The sequence below is a fragment of the Ambystoma mexicanum genome, chromosome 1p (assembly GCF_040938575.1).
Source record: "Ambystoma mexicanum isolate Mex_15411 chromosome 1p, UKY_AmexF1_1, whole genome shotgun sequence".
Taxonomy (NCBI): domain Eukaryota; kingdom Metazoa; phylum Chordata; class Amphibia; order Caudata; family Ambystomatidae; genus Ambystoma; species Ambystoma mexicanum.
In genome coordinates this window covers 672,259,357-672,280,162 of record NC_090921.1, presented here as the reverse complement: position 1 = coordinate 672,280,162, position 20,806 = coordinate 672,259,357, and the positions used below count along the sequence as shown (strand labels likewise).

Genomic DNA, 20,806 nt, shown 5'->3' with positions numbered 1-20,806 from the left:
AGGGTAGGAAGCAGAGGAAGCGAGGAGGTAGGTGAACAATTTTTGTTTGGCCAAGAGTAAAGACGTGTCAAAAGAAGGCCAGGTTAGAAAGTGAGTGAGACTTTTTTGAGGTGGATTCAAAAATTATTTGTGTTTTATTTGAGCATTCCATCACTTTATCGCATCCGTGTAACAAATTGCATCTCCTGGCTGTTGCCAGGAGTCTTCCCCAGCTTGTGCACGCCACACACTTTCCTGTCTGTCCCACTGTGGAATCAGTTTCAAGACAGACTTTCCTTGCTACTTGGAACAAAGACTCCAGGTACAAACAGTGGGGAGGCAGATGTATGTAAAGGGCAGCTTTAAAGATAGGTGGGCAGATCTTTCCCAATCACAACTTTATCATCCATAGGACTGAATCTCTTCACCACATGGCCTTCTCAGTCAATGAGGTACTTTGTAAAGTTCCATTAAATAGCATTGCCAAGGGATTCCCATGCCTTTGGGCTGTTTCTTCATCCACTTCCACAGAGGGAGGGCCCCATGACCAATGACATTTATTTTGCTGAACATGTCAAATTGCACATTATAACCAACAGCAAAATCTTTCATCTGAGCTTCATCCCAGGGTTTCGGTTTACCAACTTGGTTGTAGGGGAAGCCCAGGATCCGTAGACCCTTCTCAGCATAACTGCGATGAAGTTGAACAAGCTGAGTGTAATTTGAGGAAGTCTTTCCTCATATGCAGGCTAAATTGCCAATGATGCAAACAAATCCCACTGTACGATCCAGCAATACCTCATTGCCTTCGATATCTTTGGCCGAGAGCTCGCTAATCGATTTGATAGCTTTCCAGTCATCCACTTGTTCACACATGTTCCCAGCTCCTCTGCTCCCACTAAATGGAGTGCGACTACCTCCAACGGCGCTCAGCTTGACTAAAGAGACGAGTGGAACAGAGCGAAAGAGTCATCCAAGGTTGTGGTGGTTTGTCAGATGGGAAGAAAGCACGAGCAGGATAGAGGGAATCAAGAGTGTCACGGATGCCAGAGGATTCCAAAGTAACTAAATTGTCAGCAGATAGAGACGAAAAAGAATTCAAGGAAGGAAGAAAAGTAATGAAAGTAGAAGTACAAATTATCAAAGATCATGGCATAGAAACAAAGCAGAAGAAACAGGAGATGCAGCACAAGGAATCAAAAGTGTGAAGGAAAGTAAAAGATGGTCAGAAGAATACAGGAAGAGTAGAGAATGAGGAAACAGATGGTGAGTTTCAGAAGATTAAATCAAGAGATGATTAACCAGAAACATGAGAATCTGGAAAGATGTTTGGAATCAAGACTACCACAGAAGGCAATGGAAGAATGGGATGAAGCAAGATGAAAGATAAAGTCTCAAAAATAACAAAGGAAAAGGAGAGTAGAATTAGAGCCAGGACAAAGTCAAGCCCATCGCAGAAGCACCTAACAAGGCCAGGAGGATGATAGATTACAAGAAAATCAACAGGGTATGGTTTATGAAAAGCTGAATAATTATATTCAAATGATGAGAATGCAGGAACATGGGGCGGGAGATTAGAAAGGAGTAATGATACCGAATTCCAGTCCTGACACTTCAATCAGTTGGTCGGGCGGTATTAGAGAAGGGGGAAAAGATGAGGAGAGTGAAGCTGGCATGACAGAGTTCAAAGAGTAAAGCCGCGTCTCAGAAAGACATAGGAAATGGAGATTAGAACATAGAAAGAGATCAAGGTTAGAGTGAGCTTGACTGAAAATGGAATGAGCATTCCAGAGCACCACATGGGTAAAGTAAATTACGGGGGTTCAAGAAGGAGGCAAGATAAGGAGGATTGGTGAGAGGTTACATGAGTTGGTTTAGGAAGCGACATAAGATCATAGGAAAATAGTGAAAGGCACAGAAGCAGAAAAGAAAACCAAAAGGCAACACTGTGGCAAGAACGAGTGATTAAGCGCCAGATTGTTTTATCAAAGTGACATGCCAAGGACTGAAGATGGGTATGGCCAGAATATGGACAAAGTCAGCGAAGTCCCAGATGGTACGCTGCAGGGCTGGCGTGATGGGGCAGTGATAAGATACGGTAGAAATAAAAGATAGCAATAAGAATGGAGAAGAACAGAGTAGAAAGTAAAGAGTCCGAGACAAGGCCTGCCACGGACAGCCACAGACAGCAGGGGATTTAGCCCGGACCTTAGCGGGGCTTCGCAGCAGGAATGGTGTTTTAGCTTCCAGGTCAAGGGTGGTGGGTGGGAGCAGCCAGTGCCAATAAAGAGGAAGCTCTGGAAAGGCAGGAGAGTGACCACGACCCAAGAAACAGCCAGGGACAGGGCCAAGAGGTAGCAGCACAATACAGCAGGTACCCCAGGGATTGACCAACCGGAACTTGCAGCCATGGCCTGGCTGGAGTTTAATCCCTGTGTAACAAGAACAACAATCTGGACCTTGGGTGTCATGGCTTGAGCAGGAGGGAAAACACTTTCCCTATGTTTGACCAATACACAGCATTAATAAAAAAAGGTCTAGCTGATGACTTAGTGACAGATGGGATTTGTTGACATCACCCACCCATACCTCCACAGGAATTGATACACTTGCTTTTCAGGGTAATTATCTTTTCAAGAGAAGAAGCATGGAGCAGCTGGTCACTCAAGTAGCAGTGCACTTGCATCCCTTTGCCAGATATGAAGCAGAGTAGCATATAATTACTATTGATAGTGATGCTACAAATGATTGATCATAAACTACCCATCGGTAAAGGGTGCAGCCCTGGAGATAGCTATTAACAAGGGCCTTAGATAATATCTATAGGAAGAAGGTGCTGCATCCAGGGGAACATACAATTCCCATTAGAGATAATGCTCCCTTAGAGGCAGCATAAACTTACCATTGGTGGAGGCTGCTGCCTCTAAGGCCGTATACAGTGGTCTATGGAAATGGCCCAACCTAGAGGGCAGCAGATACTGCTCACTGGTAGTATGTGATGCCTCCGGGGCAGCATAAAATTACCATTGGTAGTGAAATTGCTTTGGACGTCACAGTAGAGAGTGTGAGGGTGGGCAATCTATACTATCCACTGGAAATAGTGCAGCAGATCCTACCACTTGTTAGAGGGTGCTGCCTGAAGGGCTTCCCATTTGTAGAGTTTTTGCCTCAAGGGCAGCAGATAGTGTACACTAGTAGTATGTGCTGCCTCTAGGGAAGCATACAATTCCTACTCGCAGCGGATCTGCCATAGAGGCAGCAAATACTACCCACAGGTAGAGGGTGCTGCTCCGCGAGTAACCATCACAAAGAGTAGAAGATAACACCCAATAGTAGTGGTACAGCTTTTAGGGCATAATATACTGCACATTGGTAGAATGTGCTGCCTCGAGGGCAGCAAGCAATTTATATTGGTAGTGGCTGTCATCGGAAACCTCAGGAGACAGAAAACCTGCTTGGCCAGCACCACTCTCACAGGGCAAGGGCAGGTCACATTGACCGACAGAGTGAGGCATTGGTAAACTGAGGGAAGTCGGGCAGGTCAGGCAGTCTCACATGGCCAGAAGAAAAGCTCCATCAGGACTGAAATCTCAGGGGATCACACAAGGAGGCCTGAAATCTCAGGGGACCAAACAAGGAAGCAGGGATCACACGCTGAAGCTTAGTTAAGGCCCCGCAATCCTGCATAATGTGCTAGACGTTCCAGCAATTCAACTTGGATGGATTGAATCTCCAGCTCCCATTGTCCCAGGTAGAGGAAGAAGAATTCAGAAATAACGAAGAAACAACAAAGAAGAAAGAATATGTCAGGAAGGAGATGGCGAAGAAAGGAATGAAGAAAAGCCTAAAGGTGAGAAGAGACAGAAGGAAGGGTCCACTCTCCATAAAAGACGCCAAGCTCCACATATCCTGTTGTGCAGGTCTCCACACCAGATCAACATCTGTGAAGAACAGAAACAAGTCAGTGGATGTTTTCGCAAACCCACAGAACCTGTCCTTGCAAAGCAGCTCACCTGGATTCGGCAACATCTGGGGGGAACTCAGGAAGACGAACCTGGTGACAAATAAAACACGTATTGTAGGAAATGTATATAAAAGCAAAAGACATTAAAAGGACTTGTGCCCACCTTTTAAAAAGGACTTTCAAAGACCACCAACAAGAAATGCGGGGTTGACACCACTCACTGTCAATATTGCCATTCAAAGACTGCAAAGTGAGGACAACTCTAAAGTACACTGCTGTTCTGGGCCTCGCCAGTCTTTGCCGGTCAAGACTGGGAAGACGCAGACTCCCACAGGTACAGAGTTGTTCCTGGGGAGGTAGTAGCAAAGTGGCGAGTGGAGTAACAGTCCATTGATTCACTTTACATATTTGGCCAGCAGGGGAGTGCGGGTGGACCATCTCAGTCCCATAGGGACATCCCAGTATCAGCAGAGGCAACAATAGACGCAAGCCCTCAATCACCATTTGGCACCCCTTCCTGAAAGTCTACACATTTCTTCCAGGAAGTGGTACAGGAGTAGGTGGACTGCCGTAACATCTGGTGTCAGATCCACAATGGCCCCAGATGTCGAAGAGGATGTTACAATGGCCTGGAGGAAGGGTAACACTACCCATTTGTAGAGGGTGCTGCCCTGGGAGTAGCCATTACCCAAGGCTGAAGATATTCTCCATTAATAGTAGTGTTGCCTCAAGTGTAGCGGATACAGTCCATTTGAAGAGTGCTGCCTCCAGTGCAGCATATAGTGCCCTATGGTTGGGGTGCTGCCTCCAGGGCAGCATACAGTGAGGTGTGATAATGGTGCTGCTGGCAGGGCAGCATATAATGCCCTATGGTAGTGGTGTCACCTCATGGCAGAATTGTGTGCCCTATGAAGTGATGCTGCCTCCAGGGCAGCATACAGTGTCCTGTGACAGTGGTGCTTCCTCCAGGGCAGTATGGAAGTGGTGCGGCAGATTCTACCCATCGGTCAATGGTGCTACCTCCAGGACAGCTCATAAAGCCCTATGGTAGTGGTGCTATCTCCAAGGCAGCATAGAGTGCCCTATGGTAGTTGTGATGCCTCTGGGGCAACAGATTCTGCCCACTTGTCAATAGTGCTGCCTCCGGGGCAAAATACAGTGCCCTATGGCAGTGGTGCTGCCTCCAGGGAAGCATACAGTGCCCTACGGCAGTGGTGCTGCCTCCAGGGCAGCATGTTCTGCTCACGGGTCAAACGTGCTGCTTCCAAGGCAGCATAAATTGCCCTGTAACATTAGTGCTGCCTCCAGGACAGCATATAGTGCCCTATGGTAAGGGTACTGCTTCTGGGATGGCGTATAGTCCTCTATGGCAGCAATGGTACCCCCTGGGCACCATATAGTGCCCTATGATACTGGTGCTACCACCATGTCAGCATACATTGCTTTATGGTAGTGTTGCTGTCTCCAGAGCTGAATACACTCCTCTGGTAGTGGTGGTGCCTCCATGGCAGCCTGTAGTGCCCTATGGAAAAGAGGGCATCCTCCCAGGCAGCATATAGAGCCCTATTATATTGTATTGTATTTTAGTTGTCATTTATATAGTGCCTTTTACCATTATTATAATGTCAATCCGCTGGTGGTCGGAATGCCCTCGTGGACCGAAGTCCAGAGTGTTGGAGGACACGGAGTAGGGTTATTATGCGTGTGTGCATTTGGCCAGATAAGGCTTAGCAGGGCGGGCTAGGCTCTGGTACAAAGCAACCAATGAGGTCAGGCATGTGGATGGGTGCTGAGAGGAGTCAGGAGATGGCTTGAGTGCTAGAGACTCGCTATGTGTCCAGAGTGCCAGAATTTGTCATATGTGTTCGCTGCATACTGATGTCAGGAGTGTTGAGGCATAGTTAGCTGTAAGTAGGCTTAAAAACATTAAGTGTCCAGCTAGCCCAAATTTTGTAATAGGTTGTAGCTGCATTGTACTGTGAGTGGATGGATAGCTGTGCCTGTGGCAGGTGTCCACTGAAGAGGTGCACTTATACGTACCAGGAGCACAGATGGAGCTTATCTTTGATGTCGCTGTGTTGTCTGGAAAGTCTGTGGAAAAAGACCAGCTACCCTTGCAGATTCTTCTGGGCATTATGGGGCGGAGAGGCTACCCGCAAGTCTTGTAAACCCAATAGACTGGCTGACCTAGTATATTGACCAGGCGGATACCATAGGATCTACCAGTCTCCCTCCTGAGGAGCGTAGAGTCCTATGGAACTGCTGCTGCCTCGAGGGAAGTATATAGTTCCCCATGGTAGTGGTGCTGCCTCCAATGCAGCATACAGTAAGCTGGTGGTGGTGCGTTCACCAGGGCAGCATACAGTGCCTTATGGCATTGGCACTGCCTCCAGGAAAGAATACAGTACTCGATTGGGCATACAGTGCCCTATGGTAATGGTGCTGCCTCAAGGGCAGCATACAATGCCCTATAGCAGTGGTGCTGTCTCCAGGCCAGCAGATTCTCCCGACTGGTTAATAGTGCTTCCTTAAGAGTAGCATATAGGGTCCTATGGCAGTGGAGCTGCCTAGAGAGCAGCATAGTGTCCTATGAAAGTGGTGCTGCCTCCAGGGTAGCCTATAGTGCTCTACGGCAGTGGGGCTCCTTCTAGTGCAGCGTATAGTGCATTATGGTAGTGGTGCTGCATCCAGAGCATCATAGTGTGCTGTGGAAGTGATGATGACTTCAGGGCAGCATATAGTGCCCTATGGCAGTGAGGCTGGCTCCAGGGCAGCAGATTCTGCCCACTAGTCAAGAGCCCTCCCTTCAGGGCAATTTACAGTGCCCTATGGCTGTGGGCCTGGCTCCAGGGCAGCAGGTTCTGCCCATTGGTCAGACATACCAGTTCCAGGGCAGTATACAGTGCCCAATGGCAGTGGTGCAGACTCCAGGGCAGCAGATTCTACCCATTGGTCAAGAGTGCTTCCTCCAGGGCAGCACATAGCACCCTATGGTGATGGTGCTGCCTCCAGGAGAGCAGATTCTACCCACTCCAAGGCAGCAGACAGTGCCCTATGGCAGTAGCGCTGCCTCCAGGGCATGCTGTTCTGCCCACTGGTCAAACATGCAGTTTCCAGGGCAGTTTATAGTTCCCTGTGGCATAAGCGCTGTCTCTAGGACAGCATATAGTGCCCTATGGCAGTGATGTTGACCTTGGGGCGCATATAGGGCCCTATTGTAGTGGTACTGTTTCTAGGGTAGCGTATAGTGCCCTATGGCTGTGGCGGTGCCTCCAGAGCAGCAAACAGTACCCTATATCACTGGTGCTGCCACCAAGGCAGCATACACTGCCTTGTGGTAGTGTTGCTGCCTCTAGAGCAGAATAGAGTCCTATGGTAGTGGTGATGCCTGCATGCCAGCGCGTAGTGCCCTATGGTAAAGAGTGCATCCTCCTAGGCACCATATAGTGCCCTATGGCAGTAGATCAGCCTCCAGTGCAGCAGATTCCGCCCAGTGGTGAAGTGCTCGCCCTGCATTGCAGTATAGGCCCTATGGCGGTGGTACTGCCTCCAAGGGCAGCATATAGAGCATTGCGGTAGTGGTGCTGTCTCCAGAGCAGCATAGTGTCCTAGGGAAGTAGTGATGCCTCCAGGGCTATATATACATAATGTCCTATGGCAGTGGCACTGCCTACAGGGCAGGAGATTCTGCCCCCTCGTCAAGAGCGCTCCCTTCAGGGCAGTATACAGTGCCCTATGGTGGTGGACTTGCCTCCAGTGCAGCAGGTTCTGCCCACTGGTCAAACATGCCAGTTTCAAGCCACATAAGGCCCTAGAGTAGTGGTGCTGTCTCCAGAGAAGCATAGTGAATGATGGCAGTGATACTTCCTTCAGGGAAGTGGATTCTTCCCACTGGTCAAGAGTGACCCCCTCAGAAAAGTATATAGTGTACTATGGTGGTGCTAGAGGAGAGTGTAGCATTAGAGACCGCCATGGATGTGGCAGTCCTCGGGGCTGTCTCTTAGGCAATGCGAATACTGCCTTGCCCACTGAGCGTAGGAAGGCTTCACTGATGCGCCTGGATCCTAAAATGGCAGATATGGCCTCTTCCGAGGAAGGTCCCAGAGCACCTGGGGACAGATTTGGTAAGAAGTTGTCCTACTTTGTCCACACTTTTACCGTCTTGGATAAGGCTCAAACCAATATCAAGAAAGCCTTGTTGCCTGGTGTATTCCCCAGGGCCAGGAAGAGGCAGAGCTCGCTCCTCTTCCGGTCCCTTTCATGGCTCTGCACGTCCAGCGCAGTTTGCTGCCAGAGGCATGCGAGTTGGGTCGTTTGCGGTCAGGGGCTCGTCTGATGTCTTCTTTCCCCAGCGAGGGACCCAATTGAGGGGCTGTGTCGCCAGAGAGGCAGGTCTTAGCAGATCTGCAGCAGATGAGCAGTTTGTGTTTAAATGCGTTTAAATGATTCTTCCCAGGAGAGCTTGGGTGGCGGATAGCTCGGTTTCTTCCCAAATGGGCTGCTCTGACTTCAGACGCATGGGTTCTGCACACCGTGTCCGGGTTGCAGATAGAGTTTTACTCCTCTCCCAATCAGGAGGTTCTTCCTTGTCCACTAGTTTTCACTCGTGAGAAGCAGGACCTGGTGGACAAAGAGGTTTGGGATCTCATTTACAAGGGGGCTGTAGTTCCCACCTCTTTTATGCACTTTCTCTTTCTAAGCTCAATTTTCCTGGTGCCGAAGCCGGACGGGGGATACCGCACTGTGATAAATCTAAAGGCCCTCAATGTGTTTGTGGTGTATCGCCATTTCAAAGTGGAGGGGATTCATCTTCTATGGGATTCACCAGGAGATTGGATGCACAAGATAGATCTCAAGGATGCCTATCTGGTTGATCCAATGTATCCTCCCCATCAGGAGTATCTCCAGTTTTAATGGCAGGGTTGCTGATGGGAATTCACCTCCCTCCCATTCGGGCAAGCCTCGGCCCTGTGGTGTTTAACAAAGCTTTTATGCCCCATGTTGGCTTTCTTGGGAGCGAGAGGATTAAAGAACATTCATTTACCTGGACCGCATGCTTCTGCTGGCTCAACAGCAGGAATTGCTTCAGGCCCACCTACAGTTGGCGGTCTCACTCCTGCAGGATCTGGGGTTTGCCATTAACCTAGACAAGTCTCTGCTCACAATGCATCCAATTTCTGGGCTTGTTATCGACTTCTTCCCCTCAAAAGAATTCAAGGTATTCGCAGTCAGATTAAGTCTGTGTTAAAGAAGGGGTCGCTGTACCTCTGGGTTTTAGCAAGGGTCATCGGAATGTTGTTGGCTTCTTTTCAGGCCCTTTTTCCGGGTCCATTGCATTCCAGCACTCTTCAGAAGTTGAAGATCAGTCATCTCAGAAAGGGAGCGCCATGTTTGCAAATGGTGAAGCTTTCCCCGGAAGCCTCAGGGGATCTCCAGTGGTAGCTCCACCACATCGAAGCCTGGAACGGAAGAGCTATATTTGGTCTTACGCCAGATTTGGTATTGTAGTCAGATGCCAGTCTGTAGGCTAGGGTGCAAGGCGGCAGGAGGTCTGCACCACCAGAAAGTGGTCTGTTCAGAAGAGGTCTCTTAATATCAATTGTCTTGAGCTCCTGGCAGGATCGTTTGCTGTGAAGAGTTTATCCAGAGACTAAGGGCAGGGCTTTAAGTGGGCCGGGGGGGGGACCCTGCCGGGGCCCACTAATCTCCACTGGCAGCCCCAGCCACTACACAAAAAGGCATTTTTTTATGTAGCCTGAAGCACTCGCACGTGGACGAGAGCTTCAGGCTTCAGAAAAAAATGACTTTCAGCCATAATGGTGGCGCAGCACCTGAGAGGCATCCCTTTAAGCAAGAGATGCCCGTGGGCCGGCGCCACTATTATGGAGAAAACGTGAGGCTGCTGGAAGCAGAGGCCTTGCTTTCTAAATACTGATTCGCGGGAGTTTCAGTCTTAAGGAAAAGGACCTCTGCTTCCAACGGCCTCACCTTTTCAGCCTTAATGGTGACGCTGCCCCTCCCAAGCTGGCGAGGGGCAGCGCCACCATTAAGGCTGAATAGGCGAGGTGCTATCCCCTGCCAGACAAGCTTATACAACATAGATGGAGAGAGGGTGCGGATCTCTGCAAAAGGCTGCCTGGCAGGGGTGCCAGTAGCCCATTGAGCCGGGGCTTGTCGGTGGGCGTGGCCTAATGGGGCAGCAGGACCCCCACCGTTAGGCCACGCCCCCTCGATGAGCCCCGGCTCATTTTGTAGTGCCACTTAAGGCACTGACAAAGGGCCTCATTATAAGTTTGCCGATCTGGGAACTACAGTACCGGTAAACTTGCTGGTACCGTAGTTCCGGAATGGCAAACTAAGATTTCTGCTTGCAGGTGCCATAACGGCCGCCAGACCTGTCCTGGAGGCCGTACCGGCACCCGCGAGCAGAGCATGTCGGATACACCGGCACCATTCTGAATGGTGCCGGTGCATCCGACCTCCCCATTCCCATTGAGCCCTATGGGGCTCAATGGGAATGGGGAGTAAAAGTTTCCGGCCCCTGGCAATGGGGAAATACAGGGTCTGCCAGGGTTGTAATGGCCCTGTATTTCCCCATTGCCAGGGGCCAGAAAAATGTGCAGGTTTGGCAGCAGCCTGCCGGTTTTACCGGCAAGGCTACCGCCAAACTTGTAATGAGGCCCAGAGTCAATTGTATTATCCTGAGAATGGACAATATCTCAGCAGTGCGTTAAACGAACAAGTTGGGAGGGACACGATCACCCACCCACCCTTTTTTTCTGTTTCTTATTACACCCACCCACCCTGTTCTCTTTCATATTGTTTCAGCTTTCGGGTGAGAGGTTCCTATCCAGAAGAGGTTGAGATCCCTACAGGTTGCTGGATCCTTTTCTCTGCGCTACACAGTTGGATTGTTGCAGTGGGCATCTGGTGAAAGACAGCTGCAGAAAGTGGAGTTGGGATTAGAGTAGAGGACATTTATAGAGGAGGGTCCCTGCTCATTGGTCATCTGCAGGGCATGACCTGTCCTCCATGTTGGATTGGGGAGCCCCCCCCCCTTTCATTGACTGTGAACTTTATTTCGTTGTTATTTAAACTTGTTTGTAAAAGTTTTTTCTTTGCTGCTGTGGTTCAGAAGTAAAGATTGTATTTTATGAAGCCTCCTGTCTGTCATGCGTCATGCCATAGAATTGCATAAAAGCACTGCTCAAATGATTTCTTTATAAATTATACAGCTTTCATGTATGTCCGAGCAGCTTTTCCAAAATAGACTACGAAAAAAATGCTACTCTTTCCATACAAAAAAGCTGCTTTGACGTGGAAAACAGGAGCAGTTTCTCATTTGCCTACTTAAACGAGTCACCTCTCATCCCGGAGATACTGCATTCATGTATACAAGTAGGACGGTGATAGCAAATAATACAGGCTTTGATTGTTATTAAATGCTCCGCTGTGTTTATTCCGTAACACAATTAGTGAGTCGTTGAACTGTATGTTGGGGGCTGGATCCTACCTGACAGGGTATTTAACAAATAAAATAAAAAAAACTCTCGGGTCAGGGTAGAACCCATCCTAGGCAAACCGGGACGTCCAGTCATCCTATTTCTCTCTCATTCTCTTGGTGTACCGAAGCCAAGGTCGACCGCTCGAAACCTCTCTTCTCCACCAGTCCTCTCCTCTTTACTTCCTTCTTCTTCTTAATTATCAGAGGCGTGGGCGGACCCACGCAGGCGCTTCCCCATCCTATAGGATGACTTCCAAGACAATTGCCGGGCATGAGCCAATGAGAAGTTTCGTTCGCTGCACCAATGAGAGCCGGCCGTGAGCCCTGCTCCCACGAGGGCTCAGTACTACCACTGAAGGCTCTCCCGTCGAAAGGTTGGTCACCTGTTAATTTGCTCCGCCATTTTGTTTTTTTTCCATACCGAGTGACGCATTTATAATTATAAATAGCAGTAGGTGTGCATTCAAAAGGACAATAATGGGGTTGCCGCGACTGAGAACCTGACGCATGCAGCAGTAATACATTTTTAAAAAGTAATTTGCTTAACCGTAGTCTGAAGATATTTAACAGAAGGTCAAGCTCGATGTCTTGCATATTACTTCAACTAAGTTTTTCGCTTCTGATTTTAGATCTCAAATTTGGTTATTTTTCATGTGAAACCCGTACGTTTCCAACATTAAATAATCGATCTTTCCAGGTTTAGGAACATTTTCATTTGACTCAAGTACTACATGAGAACGCAGTCTCCCTAGATAATTAAGAAGTACTGTCCTACAAAAAACATTCAGTTTACACATGTGTATGTATCTTGTAGTTTTATGTACACACACATGCCCCATGTCTTTGATGAGATGCTCGTGCAATCGTAATTTTTTTCTCCCTTTTTTGGACCAGGGCAGTGCTGGAAATGGATAGATTTTTCTCAGAACCCCTCCCCCCCAATAGATAAACCTTTACATTTCAGGAGCTTTATTAATACATTAGTAGATAAATGAGGGGCATTCCCTGTATCGTAGCAAGCCAATTAGAAAACGTGACCTCTTTTAAATGTGCAAAGCTGTAGTTGAATATTTTCTGTTTTCTGCAGAGTACAATCCTGACAGGAATATTCACAAGTGTTCCGACTAGTCCACTAGTCCAGATCGATATAGCCTAGGATCAGTGGTGGAAATGGCAGAGATGGCAGTTGGACTCCGCGCAAAGGAAATTTTCAAAATACTTAAAAAATTGTGCAATTTCTTTCATGCTGCTTCTTTCCAAACTTACATCAATTCCACTTTAAATCACTTCTATGGCAGTGGTGCACCCAAAGTATGCATGCCAACCCTCCCAATTTAGGCGGGAGACTTCTAATTTTGCAGTTAAAAATATTGCTATTTTTTACTTTCTCCCCCTCAAAATAATTAAATCCCCAATAGAATCCTATGTCAAAATTCCTTTCTCCTGATTTCTGTGGCAAGACTTCCCTCCCAGGTGCCTAAGAATGTTTGCCATGTATGCCAAAGTACCGTTGGTATTGCAGTGATTTTTAGTACATTAAGGCATGCATAGACACGCTCTACAGTAGAAAGCTTCCAGGGTAGCTCAACAGGTTGAGAGACTGCTGTTGAGATGTTATGTATTCAAAACTGGATGTTAATCGTATGACTTTTTACAATTCCTTAGAAAAAAAACAAGTGCTATAAAATGTGTTTGGCCAGGGGATGGGTTGGGCTATTCGCTTGCTTACATTCAGGGTAGAGGTGGGGGTATATCTGCCCCAGTAGCGAAAATCAAAAGTTGGCACCCATGAACCCACAGTTTAATTTCCTAATAACTGCTGTCAGCACAACACAAGCATTTATTTGAGACTAGCTGGGGTACCTGGCATTACCTGTGTCCTGATCGAGTGATGTCTCATGTGCCCTGTAGAATTTTGCTCTTGTCTTCTTGTCGGCAAATTTAGCTTCGTTTGCTCTGGTGTCTCATGTGCCCTGGAGGATGTTGCTGTTGTCATCATGTTAGCAAGTCTTGCTTCAGTAGGCTCTGGCATCTCATTCGCCCTGCAGAAAGTAACTTTTTGTCCTCTGGTCGGCAAGTCGTGTTGCTGTTTGTTGTTGTGCTTCAGAAGCTCTTGATATTGATTTTCGCTTTGCATCAGATGGAGCTTTTCCAAGTGATGTTCTTTTTTTGTGCGGCATGTTTCAGTCACTTAATGGATTCCGCACATTTGTGAAAATGTCCACGAAAGATTGATCGATTGTGCTCTCTTCTCGTGAATGAACTTAAGTAAGCTGTAACCTTGCCATTTCCCATATTTAGAGTGGCGTGTTAAAAAAAATTGTAATTTTTTTATTACTTTTAAAACTGCTCTAATAAACAGTTTCAAACTGTATACAGTAGTAATACATTTTAAAGCAATAACCAACATATCGAACATTTTGCTTCCGACACTTTTCCAAATTTTGCCGCCTTCTAGTATCTACTATAGTGAATCGGGGTGAGCATCAGTAAATGAGGGTGTACACAGACTACATTTTTTGCATCCAAACATAGACTACAATCTTGCTCCAGACAAATGAGGAATTCATGCAAAATTTGGTAGCAGTTGCTTCAACGGTGTGGATTTGTAAGGCCGGAAAAACACACAGACACACACACACAAATACATTTTTTTTACATAAAAGATTTTTGTATCCATAATTTAGACTACGAACTTGCCCCAGAAAAAAAGAGGAATCCATGCAAAATTTGGTAGACGTGGGTTCAACGGTGTGGATTTGTATAGCCGAACAAACATGCACAAACACACTTACATACATTCAGCTTTATATAGAAAGATTAACCAGTTTGACAAGCATATAACATCTTTATAAATATAATTGAATTAGCAAGTGTGTACAATCACACTGCGCCAGTCACTGTAGAATTTCCTGCATAGATGCAGAGATATTTATTCTTTCAAAGGTCAGCCTGACACGTGTTTCGAGCAAAAAAAGGCTCTTTTTCTGAGGCTGAATTCACAATCATGACATGTATAATTGATAATTCACATAGTTTGATCCATATATCATCAAAAGATGCACAAAACCCAAAAGTTCAAACAGGGGGTGTCATGTACAAAGATGAAAATAAATTACATCAAACCACAATAATGCAGATACAACAACATCATGAACAACAATGATCAGATCCAAAGTTTTTTGTGGGTAGGGGTACAAATACACAACAGCTCTTCAGAATTCTTAAAATGTATTTTTTTTAATGATTTTTTTCATCAGGTGTATAAACAAAAAGGAGAGAACAGAAAAACTACCAATCTTCATGAACCTTTCCTGTATGGTAGTCCTGAGCCTCTGTCTCACTCTCCCAATCAGGGCTCATCCATAGCTACAAATCCTTGTTTCTCTAGGTCCTTTCCTCTTCTTTTTCGGTGCATCCCCTGAAACTCTGGTTAAAAGTCTAGGAACAATAACAGGTCCCTTCCTCAGAGTCTTCTGAAAACCACTCCTCTGCTCAAGTAACTTTTGTAGTCCGGCGACTGATTATCCCCCCTACAGTCTGTGTGGGCGCCTATTCCCGAATGCTCTTTTGGTCATCTCCTTCATAAATAGAGATACATACTGTTAGGGAGGGGAATACGCTACTTCCGCAATCATAGAACAAATATACTGTTCACTGAACCAACATAGCGTATCCGCTGCGAGGGATAATGCTCGCCTCTGTGTCTTTAATAGAATCAAGACTTCTTGCGCTGTGCGCTTGGGAAATCTTCATTCTATGTCAAGATCGGAGGCAAGCATAATGCTTGTTCAAAGCTCTCTACCACAGCCGTGGCAATATTGGAGACCTGCTTAAAATAGAAAGTCCTGAACACAGAATCACTAGACCAGTCTGCTGCTTTCATGATCTCCTGTAGCGGGACCCACGCTGCAAAAGCCTTGGAAGCCATAACTCCTCTAGCTGAATGAGTTCCAAATAAAGAAATATCAATTCCTGCTAAGGCCATGATTTCTTTCACCAATCTTGCTATGGTAGCAAATGCTACAGCGTAATATTGTTTCCTGCGCGCTATCAATAATTGCTTCACGCTCTGTGGTCTTACAGCCACTGCGCTCGCATAGCTCTTAATGCACTGTGCTACACATAAATTGCTATTGTTAGGAAAGTATGGGTAGGAGATTACAGAGGAGCCGGTCATAGTGCGCTGCACAATATTAAATGCTATCCTTTTTGGATAAAAACCTTTTCTGTCAATCTCTAAAGCCTTTACATATGAAACTCTTCTGCAGGATACTAGGCAAAGTAAAGTGGCCAACTTGCCTGATAACTGTTTCCCTGACAGGAGGTTGTTACTCTGCCATTGTTCCAACAAATTTAGCCCCCGTTAACATCGCACAAGGATGAATATCTTGGCTGAGGTGGTCGGCTCACTTTCACTCTTTTTATCAATCTGGCTACTGCTGGGTACTCTTCTACCGGCACTCCATCTACTAGTTCGTGCCCGGCAGAGATGGCTGATCTATAAACTCCTACTGTTCTGAATGCTCTCCCTTGACTGGGCAGGCCCGCTAGAAAGTTTATCACTTGTACTATAGGGGCTGAAACGGGAGGAACACCCTCCCTTGCATCATAATTCCCAGGCCTGCCAAGCGGAACTATAGCTCCGAATGGTGGGAGGAGCCCATGATACTCCAATGAACTCTGTAGCTTCCTCTGAAAACCCTGGCAAACACCATCTGCACCTGAAACTCTGCATGCTAATAACGTTATTGTCTGACCTTCCACAAGCGGGTGCTGAGATCCCGACGGATCTTTCAGGAGATCTGCCCTCTGCGGAATCCTCTGAGGGAAATCCGAAGAAAGTTCCATCAGAACTGAAAACCAGGCGTGCAATTTCCATTCTGGTGTCACTATCACTAACTGTGCTTTGTCCCTGCGCATCTTTGCTAGTACCCTCACCAGCATTGCGAATGGGGGAAATGCATAATGGACTTGATCCTCCCAACTGTGTAGGAAGGCGTCTGACCCTAGGGCTTCCGGATCTAGTCTCCAACTGAAGTACTTCGGCAGTCGAGTCGGGTATTGAGTCTCGAGGTGAAAAGATCCGTATGGAACAGACCCCACATCTGCTGTAACTTCTCAAAAACTGATCTTTATAGTTTCCAGGCGCTCAGTCTAGGAGATAGCAGGAGTTGCATTCTGCAACTGTGTTCTGAACTCTCAGCAGATATTCTGCTGTGACTGAGATCTTTTTCTCCAGGCAGAATTGCCAGAAGTCCTTCGCTAGCTCTGCTAGCATCTTTGATTTCGTCCCTCCTAGCTTGTTTATGTATCTCACTGCTGAGATGTTGTCCATCCGCAGAAGTATACAGCACCGCGCTTTGTCTTTGGCAAACGCTTTCACTGCAAAAGAGCCTGCCAGAAGCTCCAGACAGTTGATATGAAGATCAAGTTCTTTTTGAGACCATTTTCGTCCTGCCTCTGTCTGATTGCACATGGCGCCCCAGCCCGATCTGCTGGTTTGGGACTCTACAATGAGTTCTGGAACGTCTCCAAAAATGGCTCTGCCGTTCCATGCTTCCATATTGTGAAGCCACCAAAGTAGTTCTGCCTTGCTGTCCTCGTCTAACGGCACTAACTGATGGTATCTCATTCCTTTCTGAAGATATTTGATTTTCAGCCTTTGAAGGGCTTGATAGTGAAGTGGGCCTGGAAGAATTGCTTGGATAGATGCTGCGGGTAGGCCCACTAATCTGGCTAGATTCCAAAGCGATATAACCGGATTCCTGAGAGCTGCTCTCAGATCCTTCTTTATCGCTCTCATGTTGGGAGCGGAAAGCTCTAAAATTGATTTCGGGGTGTCTGTCGTGAAACCTAAGAACTGTTCTCCCGCTCTGCGTTAGAGCGGATATCTCCTCGTATAGTAGGAAACCTAAACCTGATATTGTCGAAATCGCCCACCGTACCTGCCTAGTGAGCCTTTCTCTGTCGCTTGCCATGAATAGGATGCCGTCTAAATAGATGATCATCCTGACACCTTGTTCTCATAGTGCAGCCGCTATTGGCCTCATGAGCTTGGTAAAGACCCAGGGGTCCCACTGGAGGATATTTTGTGCTGCGCGCTCTCACCTGCAGTACTGCCTTGCTGTCTGTAATATCCACGACCTCTGCGTCCTCTATACCCTCGACCTCTGTTGGGGAAGAAAGCATCTTGCTGCCTTGACTCCGAATATTGCGCTCTAGGACCTTGGGGCCTTCTCTGAGAATTGAAACGTCCGGTCGAATGGCCCCTGTGACGGCTGGCCCCTGCAAAAACTCTCCTGGGGAAAAACTTCCGGCTGGAGGATTGTGCTTTCTCCAACGCGGTGAAAGTCCCCACAAATGTGTTTATTTCCTTAACGAAAGCTTCGCCAAAGAGTAATCCTTGGGCTCCTTCCCTAGATTCATAGGAGGCTAGATCTCTCAACTTGTTATCTAATTTTAGGAGCATGGTCCTGCGTCTCGGAGGGGATTGCACAATTCACGTTCCCTGTGCCCAGCTTGCTAGTACTTGAGGGTCAACTGGTCCTCTTGTGTCCTTAGCCTTTTCTGCTAGATCCATAATTTTTACGATGGGGCCGGCTAAGTCTAGGAGCTTTTCCTGACAGGCTCTCCAAGCTCGATCTATCCATTTCCTGGCGTCTTTTCGTGCTTTGGTCACAAAGGCGAGCATTTTAGGATCGAACTCATGTGTATCTGCCACCTTTCCTGCGAGCTCTGTTCTGAGGCGCTCTGCTTTTTAGGTGGAATTTGGACTCTTTCTCCAGGGGCTTGCGCATTTTCGGCGCCATGTAAAGCGCCCCATTTTTATGAACGTGTGTAAATTGTACAAATAGTAATGTGTACATTTTCTTTTAATGAATGTTACCTACTTCTCATTTATGGGGTTGTTTTACAACCAGCTTCTACAACTGTATGGCTTGTTTTGGGGATTTGTTGCATTGTAAGTGGGTTATTTTGGACTTTCTTCAAAGGCGCTTTGGGCTTTTTACCACTTCACACCACTCTGCCACACCCTTGCATAATTTCACACTCTCGCCAACACCTTTTCATGTCACCACTTCGCACCACCACTCATGCCATTCCACACCTCGACTTCACCACTCCACGCCCACACCACACCATCTCACCCGCACTCAACACCACCCCCACTCCACACCAAGACTCTACACCACCATTGCAAAACACTTCCATATCAACTCACTGAATACCACAACTCATACCACCACCGCTCCACATCAATGCACCACTTCAAACACCCACCTCACCACCACCAGTTCACACACCCGACACCCTATAGTTTCTCACCCCCATTTCCTACCTCCACATCACCACTCCACACCTTAACACCACCACTTCACACGGCACTTCACTCCATACTACCACTCTGCCTTAATCCACCACATTTCCACACCACTGCACCCTCTACTGTAATCCACCACACAACCCAACTCACTTGATACCACGACTCTGTACCACTCCACACCAACTCACCACTCCACACCACTATCTCAGACCGCCACCACTCTGCACCTCCACATCCCTTCTCCACACCACCACAACACCCATCTAAATTCCCACTCTAGCCCACTGCCCCCAACCTAGCCCCAGTCTGCCTACAAGGCACTCTACCCCTGCACCTGTTCACCGCTGCCCCACACCACTCTACCCCTGTCAACCCTTCCTCCCCTCTTTAACTCGACCCAGCCATCCTTATGCCCGCTACTGTGACCCTGCCACACATCTCTATGCTATATATTCTCTATCACCATGCACTTTCACCTAATTCCCCTCTGTCCCCAACCAGCCACACCTTACCCCACTCTTCCCACATCTTCCTTGCTTCACTCCTGCCTATACACCCTTCCTCACACCTACCTAAACCCAACAGCCCACCTACCTTTGCCCACCTCTCCGTCCCCCACTCATCCTAGCTCTTCCCCATAGTTCACCATCTCACTCGATTCCCAACCTTCCCTAGGCCATCTCAGTACACTGTAGATTCCATGCCAACCCTTCCCATTACCTATCCTGCCTCATCCCTGCTTATCTCCACCAACCCACACTTCCTAGTTCACCTATGCCTAACCTCACTAATCCCAGCTCATCCATGCTCATCCCCACCTACTAGCTCATACATACTCCCACTACCCTATTCACCCTCGAAATCACTATGCTTACCTTAACATTTCCAAGCAGTGTTTGCTGAAAAGTAAAATTAGTAATATAAATGGTAAAAAGACGTGTGTATTCTGCAGTGAAGAAGAGTCTTTTTACTATGACCATTACTAATGTTATTTTTCTCCAAGCACTAATTTGCAGACATATTTGGAATTACTGGCTAGACTAAGTAGAGCCAAAGTATTAACTGCAATCTTACATCTAAATGTAAAATCCCTAAAACAAACTCCAAAACTATTGTTTCTTTCTATATGAGGACAAAGGGATTCACGCATCAATTGAAAGAAAACAAAATCCCACACTTAACCTTTCCTAGCCTGTTCCATAAGGAATAATATTAACATTGGGAGAAAATAACTTTTTCTACACAATGAAAATTCAATAAATGTGTCAAGCGGGTCATTTATAGGATAGCATGTTCTTCCATCTTTGTCCATAACAGAAGTTCTTATAATGAAGGGTTTGGCATTTAAGAACAGACAGCAAATCCAAGCTGTTAACAAGAGGTGTCAGTCCACCGTCAAACCGCAGGCAGCATGTGTGGGTATGTCACCGTCCAAATAATAAATGTCTGTCCAAAACGTTTGATGGTTGCTCTAATTTAACCATCAGTTTTATTTTGACGTTGCCCCATACTCTTACTTCCCGTCCCCTTTCCTCCATACTTGTGGGACATTCCGTCCAATCGGAATGGGTCTGGAGCTCTTTTTAAGCATAAAAACATTAACATTGAGGTTCACCCCCCCGCATTGCACTTGAATTTTAGGGAACTTTTTCTTTTTGTTGCCTTGTCCTTCATATTCCTGCTCTAGTTCCGAATGTCTTCTTTCTTCCGTCTATGTCGGAGCATCTGGGATTCGTGACCTGTTCTTCCTGCAAATGTTCTTTCGAGAGGGCGGATCCCCACTCTCTCTGTCTGAGTGCTTGGGCCCGGAACACCGGTGGAACTCTCGCTTCTACTGCGACTCCTTCTGCGTCCGTGCACTCCAGCGTCGGCTTGTCAGGTGAGACGAGGTTTTCCAGCAGATTCCTCCTCTGCATTTAAAGCAGTTCATTGAAGAAAAAAGAAACCGTCCAGTAAGTTCCTTCCTTTTTAGGGCACGCGGCCGGGGGACTCCTTCCCGGGGTCTTCTGGTTCCGATAGGGGCCCAAGTGGC

The 20,806-nt window shown here is 47.1% G+C and overlaps 1 pseudogene; it reads right to left on the bottom strand.

Annotated features, from left to right (window-relative positions):
- Positions 1–212: 212 nt before the first annotated feature.
- On the bottom strand, positions 213–855 carry LOC138557829 (phospholipid hydroperoxide glutathione peroxidase pseudogene; annotated as a pseudogene).
- Positions 856–20,806: the final 19,951 nt, after the last annotated feature.